This window comes from Argentina anserina, chromosome 1, assembly GCF_933775445.1.
Source record: "Argentina anserina chromosome 1, drPotAnse1.1, whole genome shotgun sequence".
NCBI classification, from domain to species: Eukaryota; Viridiplantae; Streptophyta; class Magnoliopsida; order Rosales; family Rosaceae; genus Argentina; species Argentina anserina.
This window is the reverse complement of record NC_065872.1, coordinates 6,649,637-6,659,416: the sequence shown is the minus strand read 5'-3', so window position 1 is coordinate 6,659,416 and position 9,780 is coordinate 6,649,637.

The window sequence follows — 9,780 nt, the reverse complement described above, 5'->3', positions numbered from 1 at the left end:
AGGGAGGGGCAGCAGCAGCGGCGGAGGGACGACGACGTCGGGTCGAATGCGGAGCGGACGACGACTTTAGGTCGAGCGGCGTCGGAGAGCAGCAGCACCGGAGGAGCGGTTGGCGACGTCGGGGGGCAGGGAGGATGAACGGCGACATCGAGGAGCGCTGGAGGGCAGCGGTGACGGAGCCGGACGGAGGAGGCAGCGGTGAGCACGAGGGACCGGTCGGAAAAAAATAGAAACAAAAAACCCAGAAAACAGAGTAAGAAGAAAAAGATTGGCTATGTGCCAAGTAGAAGATGTTATAAAAACAGTGATATATTGCATATATAATTTAATAAGCCGAATTATAAATAATTATAAATCATAAACGAAGAACACGAAAAGAAATTCAACCAAAGTACCGAACGATTGGTGATGGAAGAACTAGTCGAGACGTGTGTGATACCACACTGTCCTTAAGACGTTTACGCCTCCTCTACCGGTGCAAGGATGCTTGGCGCTTGTCTCCCAGGATATAACGACTAAACGATTCTAGGAAGTTGCACTACTAACTAGAACCCTCAACGAACTCGAAATGTACCTCTTTCTATCACTAGAGAAAAGCTAAGAATTTTGAGAGTGGGAGAGGATTGTGTTTCGAATGGGATGATTTTACAATGAAATGATGGTGGCTATTTATACTGTGAGGATTTGCAATCAGCAATTAATAAGATGACTGTTATAGAAATCAAAAAATCATAACATATATGAGTTACATATGTTACAAACATTGATTTCAATTATGTTATAATTCTCCATAACACACAATAACTCAGTTGTTACAAAAGAAAAATTTGAACAGTCAAGAGAATTTGAAAAGTCAAAACCGAATTTTCGGAAAAAAAGAATCTGCGTTCTAACCCTCAATTCGGTGTTGCATTCGTGTCCGCAGGTCGCACGGGCATACACGAGTTTCCCTTGTGACCTAGGATTTGCACCCCCACTGCGCGTGCGCGAGAGAGTATAAGGGGGCTTACACACTTTACAATCCATACACAATGGATTCTATATAAATTCTTTTCAACACTTCTCTTTTCCAATGTGGGACAAATACATTTCCCTCATTCTAAGTAGTCATCTTTGAGTGACAATTTCTTATTCACCCACAAACCAAATTACACAAACAAACATATGATCTTGTAGCCCTCATTATGGAGAACTCAAATTTATGTTCATCTTTGATTAATTATAAGTTTAACTTAATTTAATTAAATAATTAACATTTGGTTTTAAATGGTTTTTCCAACCATTTTGAACAATTCCCCACATGAATGAAATTGGCCACCAAAGACTCGATAGAATTTGGTGATACATTTCTATGGTTGAAACCTACATAGGATAGGTAGGTTTGACCATTTGAACCTTCCCTTATAAAAATATGCTTACTTTATTATCTAAATAGTAGACGCGATGTCTTTGAACTATTCATCATTTGTGTAAATGATGACATACTTTACACAGGTCTCCCTGGTACACTTCGGTTCTCATTTTTGTGCCCATTTTGGCCATGGAACACACGCCTGGTTCTGCAAGTAGTTTCATAAGAGTTATGTTCTCATTAACTCCCCTAGAAGTGGCCCCACTTCTCTCTTGCATATGTGATCTCTTAATTAAGAGTAACCCGTATTACTCTGCTCGATTTCTCGACGCATAAGAATCATTAAAAGTTTTAGCTTAACCTCATTCATACGGGTATCACTGTTTTTTATCATAGGAATGGACTTGAGGAACTCCCCACAGTGATCCGAACTAATCTTTACAATTTGGTTTTCCCTTTTGAACCTAGATCTTGGATCTCCAGTCAGCTAGGTTGGGTATCCACTGTAGTGATTTTTAATTTCCAATGGGCTTTAGTCCCATTCCCTTCAATGATTTTTCAACTAACTCTCTGTTTAACCCTTTGGTTAAAGGATCAGCAATATTATCCTTAGACTTTACATAGTCTATAGAGATAACTCCAGTTGAGAGTAGTTGTCTAATGGTATTATGTCTTCGACGAATGTGTCTAGACTTACCATTATACATCTTGCTCTGTGCCTTGCTAATTGCAGATTGACTATTACAATGTATACCAATCGCAGGCACAAGTTTTGTCCATCTAGAAATGTCCTCTATGAACTGGCGTAACCATTCTGCTTCCTCCCCACATTTGTCTAGTGCTACAAACTCAGACTTCATTGTAGATCTAGTTATAACTGTTTGTTTTGAGGATTTCCAGGACACGGCTGTATCCCCTAGCGTAAATACATATCCGCTAGTAGACTTTGAGTCTTTCATGTCAGATATCCAGTTCGCATCAGTGAACCCTTCTATAACAGCTGAGTATGATGTGTAGTGTAACCCATAGGTATGAGTATACCTTAGGTATTTGAGTACTCTTCCAATCGCTTGCCAATGCATAGCTCCAGGATTACTCGTGTACCTACTTAGCTTATGAACCACATAAGCTAGATCTGGTCTTGTACAACTTGTTAAGTAAATTAGACTCCCAATTATTCTTGAATACTCTAATTGAGAAACACTTTCACCTTTATTCTTAGACAAATGTAAATTCATATCTACATGAGTTCTGACAATTCCAGAACCTTCCTTGTCAAATTTCCCAAGAATATTGTCCACATAGTGTGTTTGACTCAACACTAGCCCTTCTGGTGTTCTCGTAATTTTAATTCCTAAAAAGACATCAACAAGTCCCAAGTCTTTCATGTCAAACTTAGAATTCAACATGTATTTAGTAGACTTGATCATCTTATCGTTGCTCCCAACGATAAGAATATTATCCACATACAGACATAGAATGATATATCCATTTTCAGTGTCTTTGACATATACACACTTATCACATTCATTTATTCTAAATCCACTGGTGATCATGACATTATCAAATTTCTCATGCCATTGTTTTGGTGCTTGTTTTAAGCCATATAATGACTTAACCAATCTGCACACCTTCTTACTCTGAGAAGGAGCAGAAAAACCTTCTGGTTGTTCCATGTAGATTTCTTCTTCTACATCTCCATTTAGGAAAGCCATCTTTACATCCATTTGGTGTACTTCAAGTTTGCGCAACGCTGCAATTGCAAGTACCATCCGTACTAAACGATTCTAGGAAGTTGCACTACTAACTAGAACCCTCAACGAACTCGAAATGTACATCTTTCTATCACCAGAGAAAAGCTAAGAATTTTGAGAGTGGGAGAGGATTGTGTTTCGAATGGAATGATTTTACAATGAAATGATGGTGGCTATTTATACCGTGAGGATTTGCAATCAGCAATTAATAAGATGACTGTTATATAAATCAAAAGATCATAACATATGAGTTACATATGTTACAAACATTGATTTCAATTCTGTTATAATTCTCCATAACACATAATAACTCAGTTGTTACAAAAGAAGAATTTGAACAGTCAAGAGAATTTGAAAAGTCAAAACCGAATTTTCGGAAATGCAAAAAGAATCTGTGTTCTGACCCTTAATTCGGTGTTGGATTCGTGTCTGCAAGTCGCACGGGTTTCCCTTGTGATCTAGGATTTGCACCCCTCTGCGCGTGCGCGAGATGGTATAAGGGGGCTTACACACTTTACAATTCATACACAATGGATTCTATATAAAGTCTTTTCAACACTTCTCTTTTCCAATGTGGGACAAATACATTTCCCTCATTCTAAGTAGCCATCTTTGAGTGACAATTTCTTATTCACCCACAAACCAAATTACACAAACAAACATATGATCTTGTAGTCCTCATTATGGAGAACTCAAATCTATGTTCATCTTTAATTAATTATAAGTTTAACTTAATTTAATTAATCAATTAAAATTTGGTTTTAAATGGTTTTTCCAACCATTTTCCAACAGAAGAATATTGCTTATTGCTTGTAATTGTTTGATGAATTCATACACAGATTAATCATATATATAGTCTAATCTAACACTAATTACTCCGTGATTCACGCCGACAAAAGTAGGCATTCGATAATAGATATACTAGTAGCAAATTAATATCAAGCATCCATCTTGCAAAATGCAAACTAGTGTTCAAGCTACGTCATCAATTCCATAGACATAATACCTGGGAGGGTTCCCGGATTGTATAAGTCAGAAGAGTCAGAGTAGAAATCGAAACCAAATAATGTTTATAAGATTTAGTTCTCAAAGTTGAAGAAAACAAACCATTGTTTAACAGCTATGAAAAAACTCACACGTATCAGTCCTTTACTGATTTATCTTGGGAAATAGAGTAACAAGCAGGACAGATTTTCTGTGGAGCGCCTCCTGTATCAGTCCTTCAGTTCTCTGATCTTTAGTAGAGCCTTATCATATTTGTGTTTTCTCTTTGAGTTGAGTTCTTCTGTTCTATAATAAGCTCAACTTATTTAGTAAGTTCAGTTGCTTTCATGTAATATACTCGTCGAGTTGACTTTGTTTATGTTATATACTCTTATGAGTCTGATCAGTCTGATCAGTCTTGGTGTTCGGGTAAGGCACTTCTCTATTTATCCAAATTTCTTGGGGACTGATTTAGAAAGCTTAGGTTTAAGTGTTAAATTTGTCTCCAAGCAGTTTGATATAAATTCTATGAAGTTGTGAAATGTAATTAGAATGAATGTGATCTGTTGCGACGTTGTGAAACGAGAAACGGAAACGTTCTCGGAACGTTTAATTAGAAAAACGTTACGTTTCCGCAACGTATATATCGACTTTTATTCCGTCGCTCGGTTGCGAAAACTTCCTTCAAGAAAGTTGTAGAGCTCGTCGATAAGAGTGCGTGGACATGTGACGAGTTCGAATCGGACGTCGGAGGTGGAAGTTATTAATGTCGGAAGTTAGTTTCCGATTTTGAAAACGAGTATAAAAGGAAATTAATCAGAATAGGGTTTCCATTTTCAGAAACCCTATTCTCTCTCCCTCACCCCCCGCGCCTCCTCCTTCCCTCTCTCTCCCGAGTCACTCTCTCTCCCCGACCCTCTCCTTCCAAGCCGACGATCTCCCTCCACCAGCCTCCGTGCTTGACACCGCCGGTGTCACTGAGACCGCGCGACCACGACGCAGCGACCGGTGGTAGGGGCGACGCACCCCGAGCGGAAATCGAGAAGCACCGACGGAACTCGACCTCGGGTTCATCGATTTCGAAGTGGCCAGCATCGCAGGAGCTCGGCACCACCACCACGAGCTCGCCCTCCTCCTCCACGACACGAATCAACCCACGGGGGAGACTCACCTCGAGCAGCGACGCCAACGATTACCTCCCATCGAAACCGAGCCCTCACGTCGATTTTTGGAACTCCTCCGATGAAACCGACGGTCCAAAACGTTGATTTAGGTAAGGATTAACCTTGTGTGATTGTTGTGATGGATTGTTGATGATTTTTGGAGGATTTGGTTTGAATTTGTGGGGATCGGAGGATTTTGAACACCGCCGCCTTAGGCGGCGCGTGTGGGAGCGTGGAGGGGTCTAGGGGCGGCGTGAGGCCGTGGGGAGGAAGAGGGGGGAAAGGAGGATGGTTTTGGGGTGGCGGTGGCGTCATACGCGCCTTGGTTAGTGTCGGCGCGTGGGCCCCACGCGCGGCCTGCCGGAGGTGGCGCGTGCACCCCACGCGCCGCCACGTGCGGCGGCGTGAACAGTGATTCTGAGAAGGGTAATTTTGTAATTTATTTTTACGTACGGTAAATGTAAAAAGGTGATTTACATACAGTAAATGTAAATTTTATTTACGTACGGTAAATGTAAATATAAATTATTTTTTACCTTTACTAAAAGTAATTTTAGTAAAGGTAAAAATTAATTTTAGAAGGGTAATTCGGTAATTATTATTTATTGAGACAGTACGTACATTTTGATTAGTATTTATACGTACAGAAATATGTAAACAGTATGTACTCGTACAGAGATACGTATTGGATGCGTATTTGTACAGTAATACACAAACAGTAAATACGTGAACAGTGAATAGTAACAGCGAACAGTGAATTCGTAAAAACCGAAAATTGCTGAACAGTAACCGATTATTACTGTTTCGGCATTTAAAGGTTTACGAAACGATTCTAAATTCTTTTCTTATCTTTTCAAGGTGATCGATAAATCAAGGAAATGAATTATCTTCGGAAATTGTGGAATTACGCTCGAGTCGATAAGGTGAGTAAAATCTCACATATTTACGAATCTACCCTTGCGGTGATTCCAAGATTTTTGTAAGAGTTTTAAATATTGAAATACGACATGTATACAATATAATGGATTATATATATATTGTATAAATGGTAATAAGTACATATATATATATAGTTGCTATAATATATACTGTTATGAATTCATTTGAAATATGTCATTTCGATGACGAGCATGTGATTTTAATATGGAGTTTGTTAAACGTTTTGTCTTCGGACGTGTTTATAAATTATGACATGGATATGATATAGTGGATTATATATATGTATTGTATAAATGGTAAATAAATACATATATATATATAGTTTGCTATATAATATATTGTTATGATTTTATTGTGATGATGTCATTTTGATGACAAGATTTTATCGAGCATGTGATTTTTGGTACAATATGATGTGTGATTATTGTACGTGATTTTAACATGGAGATTGTTAAAATGTGATTTGTCTTCGGACTTGGTTTTTGGTACAATATGATGTGAGATTATTGTACGTGTTTGGCAAGTCGGAACCTAGCATTTGGCCGGGCGAAAGTTACGATACAGTTAGAGCTCTAGTCTGTCTGCCTTAGTACTGCATGTGAGGTAACGGGTGGTTATCTGCTCATGGGTACTCAGATTATTTTGGATGTTGGGTAGCGGGTGGCTATCCAATATCAGCGGTGTACTACGTGAGGGGTAACAGATGTGTACCAGCGTTCATTAGTACCCGTATTATAAATGTTTTTGGGTAACCATAAGGGTTGCCCGATTTCTCATGAGCACTTTCATTTCATATATTGTTTTTGGGACAACCAGATGGGCTGTCCATTGACTCATGAGAGCATTTATATTTGTTGGTTTGTGATTGTCGTATATATTAATATGCGAATTATATTTTCATCTTACTCATACGAGCTATAAGCTTACCGGGTTTGTGTTTACAATCCCGGTGCACCAATTCGATGGTGTAGGGGATAATTCCGCAGGTGTTGATTAGTAGAGATCGAGTGACGACTCCGGAGACTCGAAGTCGTTCGTATCCTGCTTGTGGTGAGGTTTCTAGCGTGGATTTGAGTGTGAGAATTGATGTGGATTTATTGTGAGTTTTGTGAGAGATTGTGAGGATTATTACATTTCCATCTTATGTAATGTTGAATTATAAATTTGGGTTGTAATAATTGGTTTTCTGAGTTGTATTGAGAACTCAGTAATGATCCGCTGTGCATTTTAAATGATTTCGATTTCATTGAGATTGTTTGGTGTTTAACGACTTTAAAATTTTGAGTTTTTATGCTCGAAATTTTGGGGTCGTCACACAATAAGTGTTTACGCCAGAATTGAGTAACTTTGTAGCAATAGTGAGTATAGATGGGCTTCGATTATGTGTATGAAGGATGACTAGGATGTTAGGTCTATGAATATACATGCAATAGCGGCTCGGCCATCCTCTTTCAAGTTCCAACTACGTTACAAGTTTCACTCTTCATAAGAAAATTTCGTAAGACAAATTTCGTAAGACAACATTATTCATATATCATAATACTGTTTTTTTTAAGTATTATGACAAGCAACTCTCATTGGGCTAGGCTCTGGACACCCACTTACCTCTTCTATTTCGGTTTGGCTATATCTAATTTGCCATCCATTGTGGGGTGAAAGATCATTCCCTCTTATCTTTTCTTTCGATTTTGCTAACATTGAGAGTACGAAATTGATGTCCTAGGCTCGATATTTTAGTGTCAAAAGTCGTTAAATTATACTCAAGCGAGTTACTATGCTTTAATTTTTGCTTTAGTGTTTTTCCGTTTTCGTTTCGGACTTTTTCAAATTTTGGTTTGTATAATAAACATGTTTTTGTGCATTTATTTGTTTTCTTAAGTTAGCTTGTATGAGAGGTGGCATGTCACCTCTTGCATATGATCTTTTGTCGTCGTGCATAGCTTAAGGCCAAATGAAGTTAATTCATTTCCCTAAAAAAAATCCTTATGACAAGTTATATTTGTTGTCTAAAGACCTTCAAAAATCTTGTATGCACGACGTGTATGATACATGACACAATATTAACTAATGAAAATAATTTGTACTCAGGACTCAGTATATATATATATATATATATATATATATATATATATATATGATCTTCTCTAATTTGGGTAGTTCATGTTGTATGTGAAAATACTTTGAAGTAAAACATACATCAATCATTACTCAAACATGATTTCTAGAAAGTATACAAACTGATGACATACTAAAATTTCAATTTTCAATCAAATAAGACATGATTTTGCCTGATCGATGATCTTAGTATTTGATAGGATCATTTTGTGCGACGTTCTTAACATGTTTTTACCTCAATTTGTACTTTTCTTAGCCCTTATTGTTGTACTATTGAGTTATTGAGTCGTAGTAAGAGTCTTGAGCGGTATTGGATACATTTTTATGCTTACATGAGTTAAAAAGGCATAATTAGTTTAGAGTCCTAGTTTGACTAGGAATCCTTGTTAGGTTTTGAAACTAATTATCTCTTACTTATGATTTTATTTTCTTATTTTCAGATTGGATTGAAGAGATAATTAAAGAAAAAAAGATGGAGCCAAGTCATTTAACAATTAAATAGAAGATGATCATTAAAGGCATAAAACATGGCATTATAATATGAGGAAAGATGCAACTACCCTTATTCTTTCCTCTATATATACATGACTTCATCTCTCAAATAACATCACTTCTCATTAGCATTCAAGAGCCAAAACTCTACCAAAACACCACCATAAACTTCCTCACAAATTAGCCAAGTCGTCCACCCAAAAAAAATATCATCATCTCCACCGAGTTTCACTTATTGCAGCCGTACCTCTAAGGTTTCTACAACGTGTGATTCTCGCAACTCATCTCCATGGCTTCGTCTATTTGTGTTAATCTACAATTCTTTGTTTATGAAGATTGTAAGTTGTTGTTTATGTGAAAATATTGATTTTGTATTTGTTTTAGAATTTTCAGATTGTATTTGATATTTTTTTAGACTATACCGAATTTATGTTCTTATAATTATTGAAGTTTGTATTTCTATTGTTGTATTCTAATCATCTTTCTCATACTTTTAGATAATTTTCAAATATGAGCATATGAATTTAGTGCTTAGATGCAGTCCCTAAGATTGTGTTTGAGTGCTATATTCATCAAGCATATTGACACAAATCGAATGATGCCCTAAGTAGGTTCGGTTTGTGTTGATTAAAAGTGGTAAAAAATCTGGAAATTTGCATGTGAAACCATGGTGGGTGACGTCACACATGAAACATGTCTCCAACAAAGATTTGGTGCTTAAATGTAATTTTGTTTGATTTCTACTCTAAGTGTTATTGAATTCGATTGCATGCAAATTTAGATTAGGCCTTAAGTCAATTTTAATGTTAATTAAAATCTTGCATGATTAGATGATTGATGTCTAAAAAATATGTAATTGGTCAAATTAGAATGCATGATAGGTTCGAACTTGTAATTATGTGGTGTAATGGTAAATTTGGTTTAAGTTTGTTAAAGAGAAGTCGATCATGTAAATAGCAATTTATGTTTTATTTTAGTAGTT